General features: G+C 39.9%; 1 protein-coding gene across 1 annotated transcript in view; it reads right to left on the bottom strand.

The window, feature by feature from the left end:
* The window catches only part of LOC122813845 (zinc finger protein 708-like), a 72,837-nt gene extending 47,581 nt beyond the window's left edge, over positions 1 to 25,256 (bottom strand). Inside the window, exons 1-2 of the mRNA XM_044086381.1 lie at positions 25,230 to 25,256; positions 7,892 to 7,988 (exon numbers count right to left, since the gene is read on the bottom strand). The gene's annotated coding sequence lies outside the window, so the exon portion shown is untranslated. The remainder of the gene's footprint in view (positions 1 to 7,891; positions 7,989 to 25,229) is intronic.
* Between the last annotated feature and the right edge of the window lie 355 nt (positions 25,257 to 25,611).

Here is a 25,611-nt window from a genome sequence, read left to right on the forward strand (position 1 = left end):
ATCCATCCCAAAATCTTTTTATCAAATGTTCATACTCACTTCTTTCTAAATGTGTCTCCTGTAGCATTGCTATTTGTACTTCACACTTCTTAATACAATTCAGTACTCTTACCTTTTTGTCTATACCTGTTTGACCATTCAGGTTCAAAAATAATATGGATAGTCTAGCCATTATAAGCAGAAGAAGAAGTAGAAGTTATTATTCCACCTACTGTATATGATAGCTTTTTTAAATATCCATTTCCACCTTTTGTGTTACATGCACCCACTAATGTTTGCCAGGTTGATCCTTTATAGAGTTATTTGTTGTCATCTCCATTTGAACCTATGCCACATTTTGCATAACTTTTTGTTTTAATGAAAACCTTCAAAAAACATGCGCGCGCGCGCACACACACACACACACACACACACACACACACACGCACACTCACACACACTCACACACACACTCACACTCACACACTCACTCACACGCACTCACACACTCTCACACAGGCATGCACACGCACTCACACACACACACACACACACACACACACACACGCACTCACACACACACACACGCACTCACACACACACGCACTCACACACTCACACACATACACACGCACTCACACACACACACGCACTCACACACACATGCGCACACAGATGCATGCACACACACACATACACACGCACATACACGCACATCACCATAGGATCACAGGAGATTACTAGGCTAATGACCCTGGGGCCCTCACAAGCCTAGCCAAGAGTTTATCCCCAGAAAGAAATCTCAGTCAGCCCCTGTCACCCCTGTCAATGAGGGAGACAGGTGAAATTCCCAGGACAAATTTGTGGTTTCCCAACAACTCATTAATGTTGCTCTTGAAGAGGGTCAGCGAGGTGCTCTGTTTGACATGTATGGGAAGTCTCTTCCAGAGACAGGGCTGCCTCTGGGAGACAAACCTGTCTCTCCAGCAGGTTTTGTTGATGTCACATATTAGATTCAGGCCTTTTGAGCAAGTTGTGCATGAGGAGTTGAGTATCTCTAGTAGGGCAGTGTCTGAGATTGCCTTGTAGGCGAGACACAGATCATCCCTGAGCAATCTGTATGATACTGAGTAGAGTGACAGTGACTTGAGCCTGTCTGCACAGGACAGGTGTTGCAGGCTATGGATTCTCTTTGTGAAGCATTTCAGTAGCCTTTCCAGTTGGTGCAGATGTTTGGAGCGGTACATACCAAACGGGGGGTTGCACTCAATTATTGGTCTAATGAGGGAGGAGTATAGAGAGGTAACCTCCTTTTTTCTGGATGCAATCCCTTTACTTATGACATGAACCAAGTAAAAAGCTTTTCTAACCACTGCCGCTAGATGATGGTTGAATGTGAGGTTAACATCAACCTGAGTGCCCAGGTCTCTTACCACAGGTTGTGTGCTTAGGGGATTGTCACTGATGTGGTAATCAGTAAGAGTCATGTTTTTGCCAAATGGTATGATGATACATTTCTTTGCATTTAGCTTGAGGCCATGACATTGGCATCAGTCATTAGTTGCTGTGAGTCCCTCTTGCAGTATGTTAACATCATTTGGGGAGTCAATGACAGCACCCAACTTGCAGTTGTCCGCAAATATGGTCAGCCACAGGCCTTTTGTCTTTGCCTGGAACTTTGAGAAATAGATGCCAAACAGTAGGGGTCCCAGGACAGATCCCTGGGGAATTTCATTAGTGACAGGTCTGCTATCAAAGGTGGAGGTGCCTATTTTGACTTTGAGGGTCCTGTCAGTGGTCACCCACCTGATGAGATAGGGATTTACACCAAGTTGTGTTAGCTTTTCAATGATGTCTGAGTGGGGGATTGTGTCAAAGGCCTTGGCCAAGTCAAGGTAAGCTGTATGTACTGACTTTCCCTCATCCATGGCCTTGATGACAGTCTCAAAGAAGTCAACCAGGTTCAACAAGCAAGATCTGCCCATAACAAATCCGAACTGGGTGGGGTCAAGTGCTTGGAGACTGCCTATGTCCTTGTTTATGAGATCATAATAATACGCTCTATGGCTTTACAGATTAGACTTGTCAAGCTAATGGGGCGATAATTTCTAGGGTCAGTAATGGCACCACATTTGTGCAAGGGGATGACAATGGTGGCTCTCCACTCTGCTGGAAAGAAGCCAGTACTTAGGCTGTGGTTGAATAGTCTACTCAATGGCAAAGCTGGCTCTTGATGGAGATGGTGCAGAATACATCCTGGGATACTACCAGGTCACATGGAATCTGTGTTTTTTGCCTTGGATAGGGCCTGTAACACTTGATTTATGGAGATGTGAGGTGCAGGACAAGTATCAGGGATGTCAAAAGGGCCCTTGGGGGGACACGGGAGAAGATGTTGCACTGAACCTATCTGCTAGCAAGATGGCTAAGTCAAGAGGACCAGTGTAAGTGATACTGTTAAGTACTACTTTGGAACAAACCTGGGCTTTGCCATGGAGGTTCCTGACATAACTGAATGGTTTCCCTTTGTTATGGAGACTAGTTTCTATTCATAATTGGCCTTGGAGGCTTTCACTAGTGATCTAATTTGCTTGTTGAGGCTAAGGAGGGAGTTCTTCCAATTTGGAATTTGTTCCTTTTTACCCTTGGACAACAGTTTCTTCCTTTTGTTGTAAAGCCTGTTGATAGAGGATGTACGCCAAATAGGTTTGTGTTTCCTTGAGGAGCAGGTTTTATTTCTTTTGGGTATGGCTGAGTCCATGCAGTTGTTCAGTTGCTTGTATACTGCATTGGCGTACTGTGCAGCATAGTTGTCTGCATCCTCTGGGGGGCTGGTGGTGTGAAGCTACAGATACCCTCCCTTAGGAGGTTGTAGTCAGTTTTTGAGAAGTTTTTTAGCTTGACTACAGCTGGGGGGTTTGGGTGGGTTAGAAACTTCGAATGAGACAGTGAGATGATCTGATTTCACCAGGGAAGAACATACTATGAGAGTGGTGTAACGGTCACCCATGTTGGTGAGAACCAACTCCAGAATGTTATCCCCCCTTGTGGGGGATGATACAAGCTTGTCTAGTGCATTAGAACTGATGACGTTGAGGAATCGCTGAGAGAGTGCATTAGTGAAAGAATAGTTCTCCCAGTCTATGGTGGGGTAGTTGAAGTCACCAAGGATCAGGGTGTCGGGAGCATCTTGATGGAGTCTAGCAGATCCAGTTAAGAGGAGTGGGTGTCCTGAGTCATGGGGAGTCTACAGCTAGGTATAACTTGGATGGGTGTCTTGTACCTAGAGTAGTTCCAGTGCGTCATGCTGGCAAACCAGTCTGGAGGTGTGCCTGTCCTTAATGAAGATAGAGACTCCACCACCCTTAGTCTTTCCAACCTCATTTTGGGGTTGGAATGTGTGGAATGAGGTATAGCCTGGTAAGGAGGGGTGCTCTCTGCAGCCCTAATCCAAATTTCTGTGACTGCAAAGACATCAACATCTTCCAGTGCAAGGAGGGCCCCCAGTGAGTCCATTTTCAGTTTAAGGCTCCTACCGTTAAGCAGCATGACCTTCAATTTGCTTTTTGACAGATGTTTTATGTTGCAAGGTTTGTCTTTGGGGCATTGCCTAAAAAAGGCGCAATGTGGGGAGGCAAGAGCCTTGGCCAGGATCTGAAAACTCAGTGGTGACAGGTAAATTCCATCTCTGGTAAAGAATCGAGGCCTGTCAACCATGCCATTCCAAGCAGACAGATACTGGATCCCTTTGGAATGCCACCAGAAACTAAGCCAATTGCTGAAGTCAATTTTTTTTGTTGGTATTGTGGTATCATTCTTGGTGAAGGTAGGATACTGCTTAGGGCTAGGGTCATACCTACCTGGAACACACACTGTGACAGTTCAATCATGTCTCTCTTCATATAGTCCAGGGAGGTACATCTCAAGCCATTCACATCAGCATGTACAATGACAGAGCTATACTTGTACTTGTTGTGGAGAGACTTAAATGTGTACATGATGTGGCAGATCACCACCACCACCATAACCTATTAACTTAAAACACACAAAACTATGTACAGCTTCAAATAATGAAGTTTAACCTTCCTGGTAGGAACTATTGTCCCAAACTGACAGCTGCACCCACAGGTATAACCTAACCCAAAATTAAGGTCATCTCTGCTAAAGGGCATCTTTTACAGCTTGTTCTCCTACTTACAATAACTGCTGTCTGTTCTTCTCATATATGTATTCCCCTCTCAAATCGAAAAACAGCATGTGTGCTTTAAAAAAAAACATTAATATTTACCTGTAAGAAAAAGTGCACTGCCTATCTTTAAATAAAACTAAACTACACACTGTTTTAATAAATGCACTGAAGTATTTAGGAACCAGGAAAGCATTATCTCTTATTCAGTCCCAATACTTTTAAACTTTATTTTTAATAAGCTGATTGTACTTGAAACTTTAAATTTTATGTTTCTCTGAACAAATGATGCCTAGAGCTCTTGGCATTTATTGTCTGAACCTGTGGTCAGCTTGTCTCCATGGAAACATAATTGAACGTACAGCTGCCTGATGTACAAGGAATAATTAGGTAGACTTCTCTACTCACACTGAACATTTATTTGCTAAAGCAAAGTTTTCCTTTATATCCACATCATTCCCTTGATTTTTAAAGAACACATGCTTAGACAAGAAACGTGTTAGTAGATTATGCCAATGGGATTAATCCAGACATTAACCTATGCAAACATAAGTGAAAACATCTCAGTTCTATATATTATAATTAGTGCACTTTTACACCTCATCCCCAACAGTCCAAGATTGCACCATAGTAACTCAAACATGCTTTTGCCCAGTCTTTCTTTTCTTTTTACACTGTAATGTCTACAGTCTTTCTTTTCTTTTTACACTGTAATGTCTACATTTCTTAAAACTGGAAAATAAAAAAAAAATACTTGTTGGAAAGGTTTTCACTGGCAAAGTCTCTCTCTATGAGCTTTATCAGAAAAATGAAAAGCAAAATCCCCTTCTGCTTGATAGCTCATTTTTTGTTGGACAAACTATTTTCTGGTTCACCCATTCTGTATCATAAAATGACTATAATCCTCCAGAAAAAAAGATTCTGAATACAGCTGAACAAAGCAGCTTGAATCTCACACATGCCTCTTGCCATTGTTTACCAAGCTAAACCTGCTTCTCTTCTGCCTGGTGTACAGTGAAAAATCATTTTCCACAAACACTCTACTGCCTGCTTATTTTTAATACTTTGCCCTTCCGCCACAGTTCTGTCAGGATTAACTCTTTCTGCTGGCATGATTGCATCTTTACTGATACATGTCTTGGCTGCTTTCTCATGGCCAGGTTTGGAGCATACACACAATGTGCCCCTTCAATTTTATAAATCTAGCAGTGGCATACCAGTCCAGTTGCTTATTTGTGCTTTCATAAAATTAAAACAGTCTGTTCCTTTCAATTTCTCTTGCACAGCAGAAACTCTTTCATTTTCCCTGCATGCTCTGTCCTTTAACACTATCATTTTTTGAAAAAGCTCTTCTTCAGCAGTTTCATACTCAACCAGTCTTTTCTTCATTTTGATTTATATTTTCCTCTAGAGTACTGGAAGCCATCTCTTGTACCAAAGCTGGAGCTTGAACTACTTTTTGATGAACAGCTGCAGGATTCTTCCCACACGTTTTCTCTTCACCTTTTTTAGCTAATTTTCTTTCTGGCTCTTTGCTGGCATCCAGGCAGTGTACGTATAGGTCAGTAACTAAATATTACTAAACCTGGCAGAATTACTGGCATTTATCTCTCAGTTGTTTTTTTTTCACAATGGAAGAGATGAAATTAAGCTGCTGATCAGTGTGCAGCCATCTTGGAAGGCAAGTGTAAAAATGTTAAAAAATTTGATTATAGAAAAATCTGGAGTGGAGGACAGGAATTGAATGTTTGTTTATATAAAAAATGTGAAATTGTGCAAATACAATGTGTAATGAGCTTGCATTTTTACTACTGAAATTAAAGTATTGGGGTAAACCAAAAATGTGTTTTCATTGTGGAGCAGTGGATCATTTAATAGCAGAATGTATTAAAAGAAAATATCAGTGTAGGGAAGTGGGACATGTAGAATAACTGTAAGAACGTTTGTAGAAAATGTGTAGGTAATATTCATTATTGGTATGACTGTAAACAATTAATTTAAGAAAATGAGAATTTTATATGATGAGAATGTAATGCAAAGTGAGAATGAAATTAATGTGGGTGACAAAGAGGGTGTAAGGTGGGTGAATGGGAATGTTATATGGTGGAAGTACAAAATCATTTTCAATTTTCAAATTAGGAAGTAGGTAAGGATGAAGATGGTGAAACAGAAGGGGATTAAGGGACAATTGGGACTAGAGTAAAAAAAAAGAGATAAATTAAATTGTTAGCCAAAACTACAAAAAAAGTAAAGGACTAGTATAAAAAATCTCTCTTTAAATGCTAATAGTCTGATAAATGATAAGAGAAGAATGTCAATCATAAAATTGTGTCAGAAATGTGGTGCAGTATGTTTACAGGACATAGGATTTTTGAAGGAAAGAATAAAAAAACAGATGCGATATAGAGTAGAGATAAGATTTAGTTTGGCAAAAGGCTACATGTTTGGGGGGTCACTCTGTTATTAAAAAAGTTAAGGTTTTAGATGTTCTAGGGATTAGTTCAGGAATAGCACTGATGTGTAATGTTACAGAAGGGAATAAAGTTTGGAGATTGATTAGATTTTATGCATTGACTCAGAAAAATGAGAGAGAAGATTTATTTCAAAAGCTTACAAAATTGTATTTCCCAAGATGGGTATTATTATTATTATTATTATTATTATTATTATTATTATTAATAATGGTATTTAAATTGTAATGTAAGGTAGAAACTGGAAAGATTTGAAAAAGATGCTACAATAGGAAAGCAGTTATTAAGATGGTTTGAAGGAAAGAAATGTTAAGACAAGGAAAGTTAATTGTTCAGATCACTTAAGTATAAAAACAGAAATAATGAAGAATGAAGAATATATAGACGACGGGAAAGGAATTAAACATTTTTTAAGAGGGGTTCAAGAAACACATTTCTTTGACAGTATACAGAAAGCTATGAGAAGATAATTATACAATGATTCAGTTTTACATGAACATAAAGCAATGGTGGTTGGCAGTACAAAGAAAACACAGGAAGATCTTTCTTAAACTGGAAGGGTTGTACTGGAAAGAAAAAAGGTGAATCGATTATAAATGAATATAAGAATCTTGAGAAGAAAAGGAACGGAAATTAAGAAAGAAGGAATATATAAAGAAAATTTGTTAAAAGAATAAAGTTTAATAAGCAACTAAAAGTAGGTTGTAGAATATAATGCTGAAGAGGTTTTGCTTTTTTTGGGGAACAAAAGTGAAAATGGATACTGGAAAATTGAAAGTTTTAAAAGGAGAATATGGGAAAAAAATTATTATGGATGTGGACTATTATTTTAGTATGATATATAGTGAAGAAGAAGTAGATCGGATTGATATATGACATATTAAGCAAGTTTGTGTGGACTGGATGGCCATTTATTCAATTTGTTGTAAAAAGTGCATTCACACAAATGGATCATGTTTAAAAGTACATCAAAGATGGTGTCACACATAGCAATAATAAAATCTGATTCTTTAACTGTTCAGAGCAGTTCCGTTTTTCTTATTCGGTATCCAATCATCATGAGAAAATATTATAGTATAAACGGGTTTCTCACAAAATCATCTAATTGATAACCAGTAAAACACACAGACCATAAAATTAGCTACATAAAGAATGACATAGACAGCATATAAAGGATAATACAAACAAAAAAGAAGATGCTCATATGCATTTGTCATCATTTACTCCCTGCGTTTAAGACATTTAATTTACTTACTTTTGTGTCTAGGACATCCTTCTCCAGATTGTTTTGCAAAATGTTTAAAATCTTTCACTTTGGATTCTAAAGATGTTAAAGCCACCTTCAGCTTGCCCTGCAGATATACAAATTAGGAAATAAATGATTAAATGACATGACTGTGAGCTGCAGAAGTACTACAATAATTTTAAATACAAGGGAGTGCAAGACACCATTTACTACCATACCTGCCATCACTGTCTGGAAAAGAAGAGCCAGTGGAAAAGGCACTCATTTTATATATATATATATATATATATATATATATATATATATATATATATATATATATATATTTTTTTTTTTTTTTTTTTCTGCAGTTTGATAACTGGGAAAGTGATCATTCATTATCCAGGTATAAAAGTAATAGCAGTCTATAATTACAGTGTATAATGTGTCTTAGTACAAGAGCAATGAAACCTTCTGTGAACTGAATGAATAATTTGACAGTGCATAAATATGATAATTGTGCAAAGCATTTACGTAGTATACACTGCATAAAAGAAACAGAAGTAATAAGTGCAACACACAACACATTAGCCAGTTGTAAGCCTAACACATTAATGGGATAAGTATCACAATCAATCCGTACAAAGTAATTAGTACATTTAGTTCAAACGCTTACAGTATGTACAGAAAGGAGGAATGCTCATTTCAAGGTATTTATAAGTAGCTCTTACTGGCACCCTGTAAACAATACTGTAAATAAAATAGTAAGTTGTAGTAATGAGCCACTGTGGTGAACGCAGACTTTTTTGCATCTAGTGGAGATGCCTTTGGAAATTAGATGAGCCAGATAAAAGACGTTCTGAACTGCCATGGATACTTGATGGTCAAATAATAAGGAATTATCAACAAGAGGTCCAAGAACCCTTAACATAGTGTCTGAATGAAGGTGCACATCAGCTGTGATAAGTGAAACTTTTGTTTACCAAAATGAACTACGCAACTTTTTTTTACATTTAATTTGAGACCACTGTCTCCTTTCACCAACTGCTAATATGGTGTAACCCATGCTGGAGAAATTTTGAGTCAAATGAAGATCAAACACCACCACACAATTTACAGTTGTGTGCAAACTTAGTTAACTAGAGGCCAGAAGAGCTGTGGTGAAGGTTTAAGAAATATATGCCAAATAGGAGAGGGCCTAAATCTGAGCCCTGTGATATACAACTGCTCTTATTTTTTTGCTATCAAAAGTGGCACCTGTGACTCTAACCACGAGTTCTATGAGGCAAGTAGTTAGCTATCTACCACACAACATAATGACTTATAAGCAAATGTCCAATTTTATCAATAATGCCTGCATGAGGAATAATGTTGAATGCCTTGGCCAGGTCTAGATATGCTGTAGACATTGTAGCACTCCTATCCACTGCTTTGGTTACTTTTTCAAGGAAATTAATAAAGCTAAAGTGGCAGGATGTTCCTTTGACAAAGCCAGGATTAAGATATTTTCAATGTCCAGATAAATGAAGTATAATATAATATGTTCCATAGCTTTACATATTATGCTAGTGAGACTGAAAGGTCTGTAGTTTTCAGGGTCTATGGTTGGGCAATCCTTCCATAATGGCGCTACAATGGTCGCTTTCCAGGCTTGAGGAATGTAATCAGTGGAGAGGTTTAAACTAAATAGATTAAGTAGGGGTTCAGGAAGGTTGTATTTGGTACTGATAACCATGCAACCAGGTATGTTGTCAGGGCCCAAGTATGAGGTACTCTTAGTTTTTGAAAGGACTGAGAGAACTTGTTTCATAAAAGTTACTGGGGTGGCGGAACTGGGATTGTGGAATCTGTGAAACAGCTATAACTGGTGAAGCAAAAGTTGCACAAATGTGTACGTTCACCACAGTGGCTCATTACTACAACCTACCATTTTATTTACAGTATCATTTACAGGGTGCCATAATTACAGAAAATTTGTAGTTATTTTTGGTTTTAGTTGGTATTTTAAGTTCATACTCAAGTTTGACATTCCTAATGTGTTAAGTGTGCTTTTAAGGTAGGTAGAATGAGACATTAATCAGTTTCTTTCTTTGTTACAGAATTCATTTATACAGTATTCTACCACAGGGATTTGTTTTCAAATTTCTCATTATAAACTGGTGTGGATAGTGACTGCCTCATCAATACAAGTATTTAAATGGGAGTAGAAGTCAGATGCATAAGTAGCAGCTTTAGCAAAGGGATCCTTTGTTGGAAGATTACAGCATAACTTATTTAGATCACCAAGTAACTGAAGAAAATTTGGTTTTGAGAAGTCCCTAAACACAGAGGTTTTTGCAGTGGAAGTACCAGCAGTTTTAAAGGCAAAGTTCACTAAATTATGGTTCGATTTTACAAGACATGATGATACATATGGAGTTGTGCAAGAAGTGGCAATATTTGTGAGGACCAGATCCAGGATATTGGGGCCCCTAGTAGGATGGTTAATTATTTGTGAAACACAGTTAGCATTTATAACATCAAGGAAGTAGTGGTCATGCTAACCATTGGCATTGCAGGTCAGCCAGTTGACTGATGGAGAGTTGAAGTCCCCCAGCACAAAGGTCTTTGGTTTAAGGGGAATTTCAATTAATGTGTTATGACACCTGTCGTGCTCAAGAGGAGGACAAAGAGGGTGTTTTACAGCTAGTAACAAAGTGGCAATTAGTCTTATTAATGGTGAAGTGGATTCCTAGGAATTCACATGTGGTGTCCAGTGGAATCTAACATCAGGCGATGAGATCCTTGACAAATACTAATATTAACCCACAACGGCCAGTTGGTATGAAGACACGATACACATTATACCCAGGAATAGAGGGAGTAAGAAGACACGATACACATTATACCCAGGAATAGAGGGAGTACGAAGACACGATACACATTATACCCAGGAACAGAGGGAGTACGAAGACATGATACACATTATACCCAGGAACAGAGGGAGTACGAAGACATGATACACATTATACCCGGGAACAGTGGAAGTACAAAGACACGATACACATTACACCCAGGAACAGAGGGAGTAGAAAGACACGATACACCTTATACCCAGGAACAGAGGGAGTACAAAGACACGATGCACATTATACCCAGGAACAGAGGGAGTACGAAGACACGATGCACATTATACCCAGGAACAGAGGGAGTATGAAGACACGATACACATTATACCCAGGAACAGAGGGAGTACGAAGACATGATACACCTTATACCCAGGAACAGAGGGAGTACAAAGACACGATACACATTATACCCAGGAACAGAGGGAGTACGAAGACACAATACACATTATACCCAGGAACAGAGGGAGTATGAAGACACAATACACATTATACCCAGGTACAGAGGGAGTACAAAGACATGATACACATTATACCCAGGAACAGAGGGAGTATGAAGACACGATAAACATTATAACCAGGAACAGAGGGAGTACGAAGACACGATACACATTATACCCAGGAACAGAGGGAGTACGAAGACACGATACACATTATTCCCAGAACAAAGGGAGTACAAAGACACGATACACATTATTCCCAGAACAGAGGGAGTACAAAGACACGATACACCTTATACCCAGGAACAGAGGGAGTACAAAGACACGATACACATTATACCCAGGAACAGAGGGAGTAAGAAGACATGATGCACATTATACCCAGGAACAGAGGGAGTACGAAGACACGATACACATTATATGGGAGTATGAAGACATGATGCACATTATTCCCAGGAACAGAGGGAGTACAAAGACACGATACACATTATACCCAGGAACAGAGGGAGTACAAAGACATGATACACATTATACCCAGGAACAGTGGGAATACAAAGACATGATACACGTTATACCCAGGAACAGAGGGAGTATGAAGACACGATGCACATTATTCCCAGGAACAGAGGGAGTATGAAGACACAATACACATTATTCCCAGGAACAGAGGGAGTACGAAGACACGATACACATTATACCCAGGAACAGAGGGAGTAAGAAGACACAAATGTGTTTAGGTTGCAGGACAGACACAAGTTTGCACATTTTTTGTTAATACTCCTGGCACTGAGTACAGCCACATTAATGTTTCAAATTAGAATTTACTGGGTTGGAATGTCCATCATATGGACTCTGCCTAAAAAGGTACTATGTGGGCAGCAAAGGCTTTATCTACAATGTCAAAGCTTTGGTAAGAGAGAACCAGACCATCTCTACCAAGCAGGAAGGCTGATCAGCCATCTCATTGCAAGCAGAGATACACTGGATCCCCCTAGAATAACACCAGTTACATAGCGAGTTACTATAGCCAATTTTCTTGTCTTTGTATCATTTTAGGAGAAGGCAAAATACCACTTTAGACCAGTGTGTTTCCTGCCTCAGATGCACACATAGCAGTCTCAAACATATCCTTCTGGGGAGAGCGACTATGGTCATTCACCCCCATGTGGACCACTATCAGGTCACAATTAAATCTGTCAGGATGGAAGAATCTTAGATCCCTTGCTACATCCCGGATCCAGACCACAGAAGACAGCTAATCCAACCTGGGAGGGTGGTGACTGTTTACCACACAAGAGAGAGTCACCTATTACTAAAACATTACCATGGTTTGATGCAGTTTCAGTGGGCTATAAGGGATTGGAGTTTATACCCTTGTAACTCTAAAATGTATGTATCATAGCTGTGGCTGTGAAGGGTGAATGTTTATGTTTTGCAGCTTGAACTAATGTCTGAGGTTTCTTAGCCCTTAGCCTGGGAGGCTTAGGGACTGTTGTGTTAACAACCTTATTGTAAGCTGGTTTAATAGAACTGCTCTGTGGTGTGTGTGTGTGTGTGTGTGTGTGTGTGTGTGTGTGTGTGTGTGTGTGTGTGTGTGTGTGTGTTCTACTTACTGAATGTGTTCTAAAATAAGACAGTAGCCTTCAAGTTAAATAAATACTTGTATCTCTCAGATACTGAAGTTTTGTGAGGTTGCAATAAAGAGCCTTCAGTAAGCATGAGGCATTAATACACTGCCTCAAAAATACCTACAGCTGTCAAGTTGGCTACAGAAGGGGAAATAGTTGACTGAGATTCCATATAGGCCAGTGCAAATGAATGGATATAATAAAACAGGACAGGCTAATAACTTACTTTTTGTACAAGACGGAAGAGGGAAACTGACTTGGCTAGAAAAAATGTGATAACTAGGAAATGGCTAAAAGTATAAAAAGAATGAGCTACGGTTACTGTAGCAGCTATGGGTGCAAAACAAAATGTAAAAGTGAGACTATATAATCAGTAAGAAAATCAGTAACATTAACTGCCATTAATAGGCTATACAATAAGAGAAAGAAATTTCTGCCCAAGAGCAGGAAGGAATGGTCCCAAAAGTAGAAGGACTCCCTCCTCAAATTAAACAAGCAAATAAGACTCCTGATGAAGTCCTCCAAAGCTAACTATGAATCCAAATTAGCTTCTCTAACTAAGTATAACCACAAGGCATTCTTTAGTTACATCCGTAACCTCAAAGGTAAGGCCCAGACTTGTGCTGAACTCGTAGTTAATGGTACTACATATATAGAACCTGTGGACATAGCAAACCTGCTGACTGACAAGTTCAGTGAAAACTTCACTCCCCTCTCCCTACCACATATACCCCAAAGCATCCCACACGGGTTCCTATTAGATGACTGAAGACGCATTCTTTCGAATACGTCTTGGTCGAACTTGAAAAGACAAAAAGGCAAAATGAAGCGGCACATAAGCGAATTCTTTCCCTGGGAAAGAAATCTTGTCCACGTCCATTACTTTGTCATTTTCGTCACTGTAGTGTGATCTCGGAGTTGGTATATTTAAGTAGGGGGGTGTGGGGGGCATAGCCCCCCCACTTTATAAGTGTTTTTTTTTTTTTGGAACAGTAATTTTTTCCCTTGGAAAAAAAATCGCTGTTCTAAGCATTTGAGTTTGTAAGCTTTCTCTTACATGGGGTCGACAAATCATCGTTAGATGATTTACTATAGATCCTCCCAAACACCTGTCCCCCGCATAAAATCTCTGAAGAGCAGGTCTTACATGCCCTCTCCAAAGCCAAAAACACAGCCTCTATGGGACCAGACAACATCCCGGGCTGTGTTCTACATGGGTTAAAACAGGAATTAGCATTCCCATTGAGCAAGTTTTTCAATCACAGCCTAAGCACTGGCTTCTTCCCAGTGGAATGGAAAATAGCACGGACCCCGGGAACTATAGACCCATTAGCCTGATAAGCCCCTTCTGCAAGGCCATGCAATGAATCATCATGGACCTTATTAACAAAGATATAGGAAATCTCCAAATGCTTGACCCCACCCAGTTTGTTTTGTCAAGGGGAGACCATGCCTGTTAAACTTGGTGGACTTCTTCGTGACAGTCACCAAAGTCCTAGACGAGGCAAATCTGTGCAATATGGCCTACCTAGACTTAGCCAAGGCCTTTGACACAATCCCCCACTTAGGCAAAATTGATAAACTCACAAAGCTGGGTATCAACCCATATATTTTCAGGTGGGTTGCAAACTGGATCACTGATGGAACTCATATGGTCAAAATAGGAGACTCCACCTCCCCCAGCAGACCCGTAACTAGTGGTGTTCCACAGGGACCAGTTCTGTGATCCCTGCTGTTCAGAATCTACTTCTCTGAAGTGCAGGCTAAAACTACAGGACTGTGGCTGACAAAGTTTGCTAATGACTGTAAACTGGGAGCGATCATTGCAACCCCTAAACCCCTACTGACTTCCTGCAAGAAGGTCTTATGCAGACTAATGACTGGTGCCAAAGTCACAGTCTTAAACTTGATGCAAAAAAATGCATTATCATCCCGGTGATGTTCCTGCAAACTACCCCATCAACAGCAATACCCTAGGCATACAATCAGTTGTGAGAGATCTTGGCACACAGGTTGAAAGCAAACTTAACTTCGATTACCATGTCTCCACAGTGGTATAAAGGGCATTTTATATTGCTCATCTCATAAGGGCATTTCCTCCAGAAAAAGAGAGGTTATAAACCAACTAGTACAACTCTCCCTTTGGTTATGTTCCTTTCCAAATACCTGCAGCAATTGGAGAGGGCACAGAGGTTCCTTACAAAGAAAATTCGGTGTCTTCAAGATCTGTTTTATGTAGACAGACTGAAATCTTTGTCACTTTACTCTGCATCATACAGATTGCTCAGAGGCGACCTGTGCCTTGCATATAGAGTATCTCTGACCCAGCTTTGATGGAAATGCTGCACATTTGCAAGTCAAATGGCACACAGGTAACTCGTTCAAAAGACCTTAACCTGGTATGTGACATCAACAGAACTTGCTGGAAAGACAGATTTGTTTTGCAGAGGTTGCCCCACCTTTGGAACAAGCTTCCTATTTATGTTAAACAAAGCCTTTCATTAGCCTATTTAAATGCAATTTGGACGATTGGATGGGTAGCTGGAAATTCACTCCAGGCGTTCCACCTGTGTCCTTCTTGGACAGGGGAAACAGGTGCTGATTTTAGTGTCTGCTTGAACCAGAATCCCTTGGGAACATGGGTTGAACTTGGCTAGGCTTGTAAGGGCCCTGAGGCCATAAGCCTAGTAACATCCTAGGATCCTATGAACACTAGCAAATTTAATCAAATAGCTTTACCCAACAGGCCAATATTGTGATTACCTAATCAGTAAAAACAAAGGAACAATGAGTAGTCTAAACGAATGGATCCAGATGCAGTAACTGCAGTAGCTACAGATAATTTAAATGAGTAGTTTCAGGTGCAACTGCACTACAGCAGTCAGCAAGGTAATAATGGTATATTACAGAGGTAACCCTATTCTCCCTGGAGTAGTACACTACAGGTGTCAGCCAGGTAATAAAGGCATATTACAGAGGTAACCCTATTCTCCCTGGAGTAGTACACTACAGGTGTCAGCCAGGTAATAAAGGCATATTACAGAGGTAACCCTATTCTCCCTAGAGTAGTACACTACAGGTGTCAGCCAGGTAGTAAAGTCATATTACAGAACAAAAACAAAAGTCTCTAGTGTAGTACAGTACAGCAGTCAGCCAGGTAATAAAGGTATATTACAGAGGTAACCCTATACTCCCTAGTGTAGTACAGTACAGCAGTCAGCCAGATAATAAAGGTATATTACAGAGGTAAACCTATACTCCCTAGTGCAGTACAGTACAGCAGTCAGCCAGGTAAAAAAAGGTACATTACTGAGGAAACCCTATACTCCCCTAGTGTTGGACAGTACAGCAATCAGCCAGGAAATAAATGTATATTACATAGGTAACCCTATACTCCCTAGTGTAGTACAGTAGAGTAGTCAGCAAGGTAATAAAGGTATATTACAGAGGTAACGCTATACTCCCTAGTGTACTACAGTATGGGTGTCAGCCAGGTAATAAAGGTATATTACAGAGGTAATGCTATATTCCCCAGTGTAGAACAGTATGGGTGTCAGCCAGGTAATAAAGGTATATTACAGAGGTAACCCTATACTCCCTGGTGCAGTACAGTACAGTAGTCAGCCAGGTAATGAAGGTATATTAGAGATGTAACCATATACTCCCCAGTGTAGTACAGTACAGCAGTCAGCCAGGTAATAAAGGTATATTACAGAGCTAACCTTATACTCCTTAGTGTAGTACAGTATAGGTGTCAGCCAAGTAATAAAAGTATATTACAGAGGTATCCCTATACTCCCTAGTGTAGTACAGTACAGGTGTCAGCCAGGTTATAAAAGTATATTACAGAGATAACCCTATACTCTTTAGTGTAGTACAGTGCAGCAATCAGCCAAGTAATAAAGGTATACTACAGACGTCACCTGTGTTGTACAGTACAGCAGTCAGCAAGGTAAAAAAGGTACATTACAGAGGTAACCCCATACTCCCTAGTGTAATAGAGCAGTCAGCAAGGTAATAAAGGTATATTACAGAGGTAACCCCATACTCCCTAGTGTAGTACAGCAGTCAGCCAGGTAATAAAGGTATATTACAGAGGTAATCCTATACTCCTAGAGTCGTACAGTTCAGCAGTCATCCTGGTAATAAAGGTATTACAGAGGTAACCCTTTACTCCCTAGTGTAGTAATGCATAGCAGTTAACCAGGTAATAAAGGTATATTACAGAAGTAACCCTATACTTCCTAGTGTAGTACAGTACGGGTGTCAGCCAGGTAATAAAGGTATATTACAGTGGTACCCCTACACTCCCTAGTGTAGTACAGTACAGCATTCAGCCAGGTAATAGCAATATATTACTGAGGTAACCCCATACTCCCTAGTGTAGTACAGCAGTCAGCCAGGTGATAAAGGTATATTACAGAGAAAACCCTATACTTCCTATTGTAGTACAGTACAGGTGTCAGCCAGGTAATAAATATATATTACAGAGGTAACCCCATACTCCCTAGTGTAGTACAGTAATCAGCCAGGTAATAAAGATATATTACAGAGGTAACCCCATACTCCCTAGTGTAGTACAACAGTCAGCCAGGTAATAAAGGAATATTATAGAGGTACACCTATATTCCCTAGTGTAGTACAGTACAGTAGTCAACCAGGTAATAAAGGTATAATACAGAGGTAATGCTATACTCCCTAGTGTAGTACAGTAAGGGTGTCAGCCAGGTAAAAAAGGTCTATTACAGAGGTAACCCTATATTCCCTAGTGTAGAACAGTACAACAGTCAGCCAGGTAATAAAGGTATATTACAGAGGTAAACTTAAACTCATGAGTGCAGTACAGTACAGCAGTCAGCCAGGTAATAAAGGTACACTACTGAGGTAACCCTAAACTCCCCTACTGCTGTACAGTACAGCAGTCAGTCAGGTAATAAAGGTATAATACATAGGTAACCCTATAATCCCTAATGTAGTACAGTAGAGTAGTCAGCCAGGTAATAAAGGTATATTACACAGGTAATGCTACACTCCCTACTGTAGTACAGTATGTGTGTCAGACAGGTAATAAAGGCATATTACAGAGGTAACGCTATATTCCCTAGAGTAGTACAGTATGGGTGTCAAACAGGTAATAAAGGTATATTACAGAGGTAACCCTATACTCCCTGGTGGAGTACAGTACAGCAGTCAGCCAGGTAATGAAGGTATATTACAGAGGTAACATTATACTTCCTACTGTAGTACAGTACAGCAGTTAGCCAGGTAATAAAGGTATATTAGAGAGGTAATCCTATTCTCTCTAGTGTCGTACAGTACAGCAGTCAGCCAGGTAATAAAAGTATATTACGGAGCTAACCCTATACTCCCTAGTGTAGTGCAGTACAGTAGTTAGCCAGGTAATAAAGGTATATTGCAAAAGTAACCCTATACGTCCTAGTGTAGTACAGTACAGGTGTCAGTGAGGTAATAAAAGTATATTACAGAGGTAACCCTATACTCCCTAGTGTAGTACAGTACAGCAGTCAACCTGGTAATAAAGGTACATTACAGAGGTAACCCTATACTCCCTAGTGTAGTCCAGTACAGCAGTCAACCTGGTAATAAAGGTACATTACAGAGGTAACCCTATACTCCCTAGTGTAGTCCAGTACAGCAGTCAACCTGGTAATAAAGGTACATTACAGAAGTAACCCTATACTCCCCAAGTGTAGTACAGTACAGCAGTCAGCCAGGTAATAAAGGTATATTACAGAGGTAATGCTACATTCCCAAGTGTAGTACAGTACGGGTGTCAGCCAGGTAATAAAGGTATATTACAGAAGTAACCCTAGACTCCCTAGTGTAGTACAGAACAGCAGTCAGCCAAGTAATAAAGGTATATTACAGAGGTAGTCCTATACTCCCTAGTGTAGTACAGTACAGCAGTCAGCCAAGTAATAAAGGTATATTACAGAGGTAGCACTATACTCCCTAGTATAGTACAGTACAGCAGTCAGCCAGGTAATAAAGGTATATTACAGAGGTAAGCCCATACTCCCTAGTGTAGAACAGCAGTCGGCCAGGTAATAAAGGTATATTAGAGACGCAACCCCATACTCCCTATTGTAGTACAGTACAGCAGTCAGCCAGGTAATAAATGTATACTACAGAGGTAACCCTATACTCCCCAAGTGTAGTACAGTACAGCAGTCATCCAGGTAATAAAGGTATATGACAGAGGTAATGCTACACTTCCAAGTGTAGTACAGTATGGGTGTCAGCCAGGTAATAAAGGAATATTACAGAGATAACCCTATAGTCCCAAGTGTAGTACAGTACAACAGTCAGACAGGTAATAAAGGTATATTACAGAGGTAACCCTATACTCCCTAGTGTAGTACAGTACGGGTGTCACCCTTGTAATAAAGGTATATTACAGAGGTAGCCTTATACTCCCTAGCATAGTACAGTACAGCAGTCAGCCTAGTAATAAAGGTATATTACAGAGGTAGCCCTATACTCCCTAGTGTGGTACAGTACAGCAGTCAGCCAGGTAATAAAGGTATATTACAGAGGTAGCCCTATACTCCCTATTGCAGTACAGTACAGCAGTCAGCCTGGTAATAAAGGGATATTACAGAGGTAACCCCATACTCCCTAGTGTAGTACAGTACAGCAGTCAGCCAGGTAATAAAGGTATATTACAGAGGTAACCCTATACTCCCTAGTGTAGTACAGTACAGCAGTCAGCCAGGTAATAAAGGTATATTACAGAGGTAACCCTATACTCCCTAGTGTAGTACAGTATGGGTGTCACTCAGGTAATAAAGGTATATTACAGAGGTACCCCTATACTCCCTAGTGTAGTACAGTACAGCATTCAGCAAGGTAATAAAGGTATATTACAGAGGAAACCCTATACTCCCTAGTGTAGTACAGTACAGTAGTCAGCCAGGTAAGAAAGGTATATTAAAGAGGTAACCCTATACTCCATAGCGTAGTGCAGTATGGGTGTTAGCCAGGTAATAAAGGTATATTACAGAAGTAACCCTATGCTCCCTAGTGTAGTACAGTACACCAGTCAGCCAGGTAAGAAAGGTATAATACAGAGGTAACCCCACACTCCCTAGTGTAGTACAGCAGTCAGCCAGGTAATAAAGGTATATTACAGAGGTAACCTCATACTCCCTATTGTAGTACAGTACAGCAGTCAGCCAAGTAATGAAGGTATATTACAGAGGTAACGTTATACTCCCTAGTGTAGTACAGTACATCAGTTAACCAAGTAATAATGGTATATTACCGAGCTAACCCTATACGCCCTAGTGTAGTACAGTACAGCAGTCAGCCAGGTAATAAAGGTATATTGCGGAGCTAACCCAATACTCCCTAGTGTAGTACAGTACAGCAGTCAGCCAGGTAATAAAGGTATATTACAGAGGTAAGCCCATACTCCCTAGTGTAGAACAGCAGTCAGCCAGGTAATAAATGTATATTACAGACGTAACCCCATACTCCCTATCGTAGTACAGTTCAGCAGTCAGCCAGGTAACAAAGGTATATTGCAGAGGTAACCCTATACTCCCTAGTGTAGTACAGTACAGCATTCAGCCAGGTAATAAAGGTATATTACAGAGGTAACCCCATACTCACTAGTGTAGTACAGTAATCAGCCAGGTAATAAAGGTATATTACAGAGGTAACCCCATACTCCCTAGTGTAGTACAGTATGGGTATCAGGCAGGTAACAAAGGTATATTACAGAGGTAAACCTATACTCCCTAGTGTAGTACAGGTGTCAGCCAGCTAATAAAGGTATATTACAGAGGTAACCCTATACTCCCTAGTTTAGTACAGTACAACAATCAGCCTGGAAATAAAGTTATATAACAGATGTAACCCTATACTCCCTGGTGTAGTACAGTACGGGTGTCAGCCAGGTAATAAAGGTATATTACAGAGGTAACCCTATACTCCCTAGTGTAGTACAGTAGAAAAGTCAGCCAGGAAATAAAGATATATTAAAGAGGTAACCTGTGTTGTACAGTACAGCAGTCAGCCAGGTAATAAAGGTATATTACAGAGGTAACCTTTGTTGTACAGTACAGGTGTCAGCCAGGTAAAAAAGGTATATTACACAGCTAACCCTAAACTCCATAGTGTAGTACAGTACAGTAGTCTGCTAGGTAATAATGAAATATTACATAAGTAACCCTATACTTGGTAGTGTAGTACAGTACAGGTGTCAGACAGATAATAAAGGTATATTACAGAAGTAACCCTATACTCCCTAGTGTTGTACAGTACAGCAGTCAGCCTGGTAATAAAGGTATTACAGAGATAACCCTATACTCCCTAGTGTAGTACAGTACAACAGTCAGCCAGTTAATAAAGGTATTACAGAGGTAACCCTATACTCCCTAGTGTAGTACAGTACAGGTGTCAGCCAGTTAATAAAGGTATATTACAAAGGTAACCCGATAATCCCTAGTGTAGTACAGTACAGGTGTCAGCCAGGTAATAAAGGTATATTACAGAGGTAACCCTACACTCCCTAGTGTAGTACAGTACAGGTGTCAGCCAGTTAATAAAGGTATATTACAGAGGTAACCCGATAATCCCTAGTGTAGTACAGTACAACAGTCAGCTAGGTAATAAAGGTATAGTACAGAGGTAACCTGTGTTGTACAGTACAGCAGTCAGCCAGGTAATAAAGGTATATTACAGAGATAATGCTATACTCCCTATTGTAGTACAGTACAGGTGTCAGCCAGGTAATAAAAGCATATTACAGAGGTAACCCCGTACTCCCTAGTGTGGTACAGTACAGCAGTCAGCCAGGTAATAATGGTATAATAGTATAATACAGAGGTAACCCCAAACTCCCTAGTGTAGTAAAGCAGTCAGCCAGGTAATAAAGGTATACTACACAGGTAACCCCATACACCCTAGTATAGTACAGTACGGGTGTCAATCAGGTAATAAATGTATATTACAGAGGTAACCCTACCCTCCCTAGTGTAGTACAATACAACAGTCAGCCATGCAATAAAGGTATATTACAGAGGTAACCCGATAATCCCTAGTGTAGTACAGTACAACAGTGAGCCAGGTAATAAAGGTATATTACAGAGGTAAATAGTGTAATGCAGTACAGGTGTCAGCCAGGTAATAAAGGTATATTACAGAGGTAACCCTCTCCTCCCTAGAGTAGTACAGTACAGGTGTCAGCCAGGTAATAAAGGTATATTACAGAGGTAACCCTATCCTCCCTAGTGTAGTACAGTACAGCAGTCAGCCAGGTAATAAAGGTATATTACAGAGGTAACCCTATACTCCCTAGTGTAGTACATTACAGGTGTCAGCCAGGTAATAAAGGTATATTACAGCGGTAATTCTATACTCCCTCGTGTAGTACAGTACAGCAGTCACCCAGGTAATAAAGGTATAGTACGGAGGTAACCCCAGTTCTCCGTAGTGTAGTACAGTATAGCAGTCAGCCAGGTAATAAAGGTATATTACAGAGGTAGGCCCATACTCCCTAGTGTAGTACAGTACAGCAGTCAGCCAGGTAATAAAGGTATATTACAGAGGTAACCCCATACTCCCTAGTTTAGTACAGCAGTTAGCCAGGTAATAAAGGTATATTACAGAGGTAATCCTATACTTCCTAGTGTAGTACAGTACAGCAGTCAGCCAGGTAATAAAGGTATATTACAGAGTTTAACCTATACTACCCAGTGTAGTACAGTACAGGTGTCAGCCAGGTAATAAAGGTATATTACAGAGGTAACCCTATACTCCCTAGTGTAGTACAGTACAGCAGTCAACCAGGTAATAAAGGTATATTACAGAGGAAACCCTATACTCTCTAGTGTACTACAGTACATCAGTCAGCCGGGTAATAAAGGTATATTATAGGGGTAACCCTATACTCCCCAGTGTAGTACAGTACAGCAGTCAGCCAGGTAATAAAGGTATATTACAGAGGTAACCCTATACTCCCTATTGTAGTACAGTATGGATGTCAACCAGGTAATAAAGGTATATTACAGAGGTAACCCTATTCTGAATTATACTACAGAGGTAACCCTATACTCCCTAGTGTAGTACAGTACAGCAGTTAGCCAGGTAATAATGGTATATTACAGAGGTTACCCTATACTCCCTAGTGTAGTACAGTATGGGTGTCAGCCAGGTAATAAAGGTATATTACAGAGGTAACCCTATACTCCCTAGTGTTGCACAGTACAGCAGTAAGCCAGGTAATAAAGGTATATTACAGAGGTAACCCTATACTCCCTAGTGTAGTACAGTACAGGTGTCAGCCAGATAATAAAGGTATATTACAGAGGTAACCCCATACTCCCTAGTGTAGAACAGTACAGCAGTCAGCCAGGTAATAAAGGTATATTATGGATGTAACCCCATACTGCCTAGTGTAGTACAGCAGTCAGCCAGGTAATAAAGGAATAATACAGAGGTAATCCTATACCGCCCAGTGTACAACAGTACAAGTGTCGGCCAGGTAATAAAGATATGTTACAGAGGTAACCCTATACTCCCTAGTGTAGTACAGTACAGGTGTCAGCCAGGTAATAAAGGTATATTACAGAGGTAACCCTATACTCCCCAGTGTAGTACAGTATGGGTGTCATCCAGGTAATACAGGTAAATTACAGAGATAACCCTATACTCCCTAGTGTAGTACAGTACACAGCCTGGTAATAAAGGTATATTACAGAGGTAACCCTATACTCCCCTAGTGTAGTACAGTATGGGTGTCAGCCAGGTAATACAGGTATATTACAGGGATAACCTTATACTCCCCAGGGTAGTACAGTACACAGTCAGCCTGGTAATAAAGGTATATTACAGAGGTAACCCTATACTCCCCAGTGTAGTACAGTACAGCAGTCAGCCTGGTAATAAAGGTATATTACAGAGGTAACCCTATACTCCCCAGTGTAGTACAGTAAGCAGTCAGCCTGGTAATAAAGGTATATTACAGAGGTAACCCTATACTCCCCAGTGTAGTACAGTACAGCAGTCAGCCAGGTAATAAAGGTATATTACAGAGGTAACCCTATATTTCCTAGTGTAGTACAGTACAGCAGTCAGCCAGGTAATAAAGGTATATTACAGAGACAACCTTATACTCCCAATTGTAGTATAGTACAGCAGTCAGCCAGGTAATAAAGGTATATTACAGAGGTAACCCTATACTCCCCTAGTGTAGTACAGTATAACAATCAGCCAGGTAATAAAGGTATATTACAGAGGTAACCCTATACTCCCCAGTGTAGTACAGTAAGGCAGTCAACCAGGTAATAAAGGTATATTACAGAGGTAACCGTATACTTCCTATTGTAATACAGTACGGGTGTCAGCCAGGTAATAAAGATATATTACAGAGGTAACCCCATACTCCCTAGTGTAGTACAGCAGTCAGCCAGGTAATAAAGGTATATTACAGATGTAACCCTATACTCCCCTAGTGTAGTACAGTATAACAATCAGCCAGGTAATAAAGGTATATTACAGAGGTAACCCTATACTCCCCAGTGTAGTACAGTACAGCAGTCAGCCAGGTAATAAAGGTATATTACAGAGGTAACCGTATACTTCCTATTGTAATACAGTATGGGTGTCAGCCAGGTAATAAAGGTATATTACGGAGGTAACCCTATACTCCCTAGTGTAGTACTGTGCAGCAGTAGATTTAAATTCCGTAATATTACAGTAATCTGTAAAAAGCAGAAATGCAACATGAATGATCCAAAAGTGCAGAAAGCAATTGAAATAATAACTAAATTTCTTTTTATATACCTAGGGTGAATAACAGACAACGCTACAGTATTATCTTAAATAACAATGAATAACAGTAACAAAGCAACAGGACACTACAGTATAATAATTTTTAAATTTAATCCCACTGCAGTAAACACAGCAAAAATGAACAACAGTACAATACCAACAAGGTATAAAAGTACAACAGTACTTAAAACCCACCTTATACACAATGACTGGCTCATGCAGGAATGCAAAACTGTTGCTGTAATGTCCAGGACACAGACAAAGGCCTTGTCCTCCTGACAGAACAACTCCAGTCTCCGTCTGTGCTCCCCACAGCACTGCTCTGCTCCCTGATTTGTAGCACACAGATTCTGCATCTCTGCTTTCTCTCTGCAGCCTTTTTCCTGCTTTAAGTGCTTCAGCTTCACTCGTTCAAATCTTCCTACTAGAACAGCAGGCATCTCATCCATTGTGTGCAACTTAATGAAAACTCTATCTAAATTCCACAGAAGAGGCTTCTGTTGTTGTGTATCAAATCCTCTGAAACCATGATATGCAAAACTGATATCTGCAAAGCAAAATTAAAAACATTTTAGGCAAACTGAGAAAATAAACTGCTGTGTATGCAATCACTCACCTATGTACTGCAGACTCTTTTTTTTTTTTTTTTCCCCCCCCTTAGTTTCATTTTAGAGAGCACAGGAAGTAGAATGTTTGATGAAGTGACCGCCTCCATTTAAAGGGGAAGCATTCTGAGAGCTTCATTATTATCTGTAGTGTATGTTGTCACATGTAAACAGTTTTTAATCAGGGTATTCCTGAGTACGGATTCATAGAAACTTTTTAATCAGAAGGCTACTTAAATAATGACATTTTAAGCAAATTCAAATATATAAAAAAAGTCATTATAAAAGATGAAATCTGTTATATCCTTGAGACATTTTTTCATATTTACCTTCACTATTACCCCATGTCCAATATCCTCTGCTTCTCCTCCTGAAACTTTGATATGACTAATA

This window comes from Protopterus annectens, chromosome 10.part0, assembly GCF_019279795.1.
Source record: "Protopterus annectens isolate FY-2018-M chromosome 10.part0, PAN1.0, whole genome shotgun sequence".
NCBI lineage: Eukaryota > Metazoa > Chordata > Ceratodontiformes > Protopteridae > Protopterus > Protopterus annectens.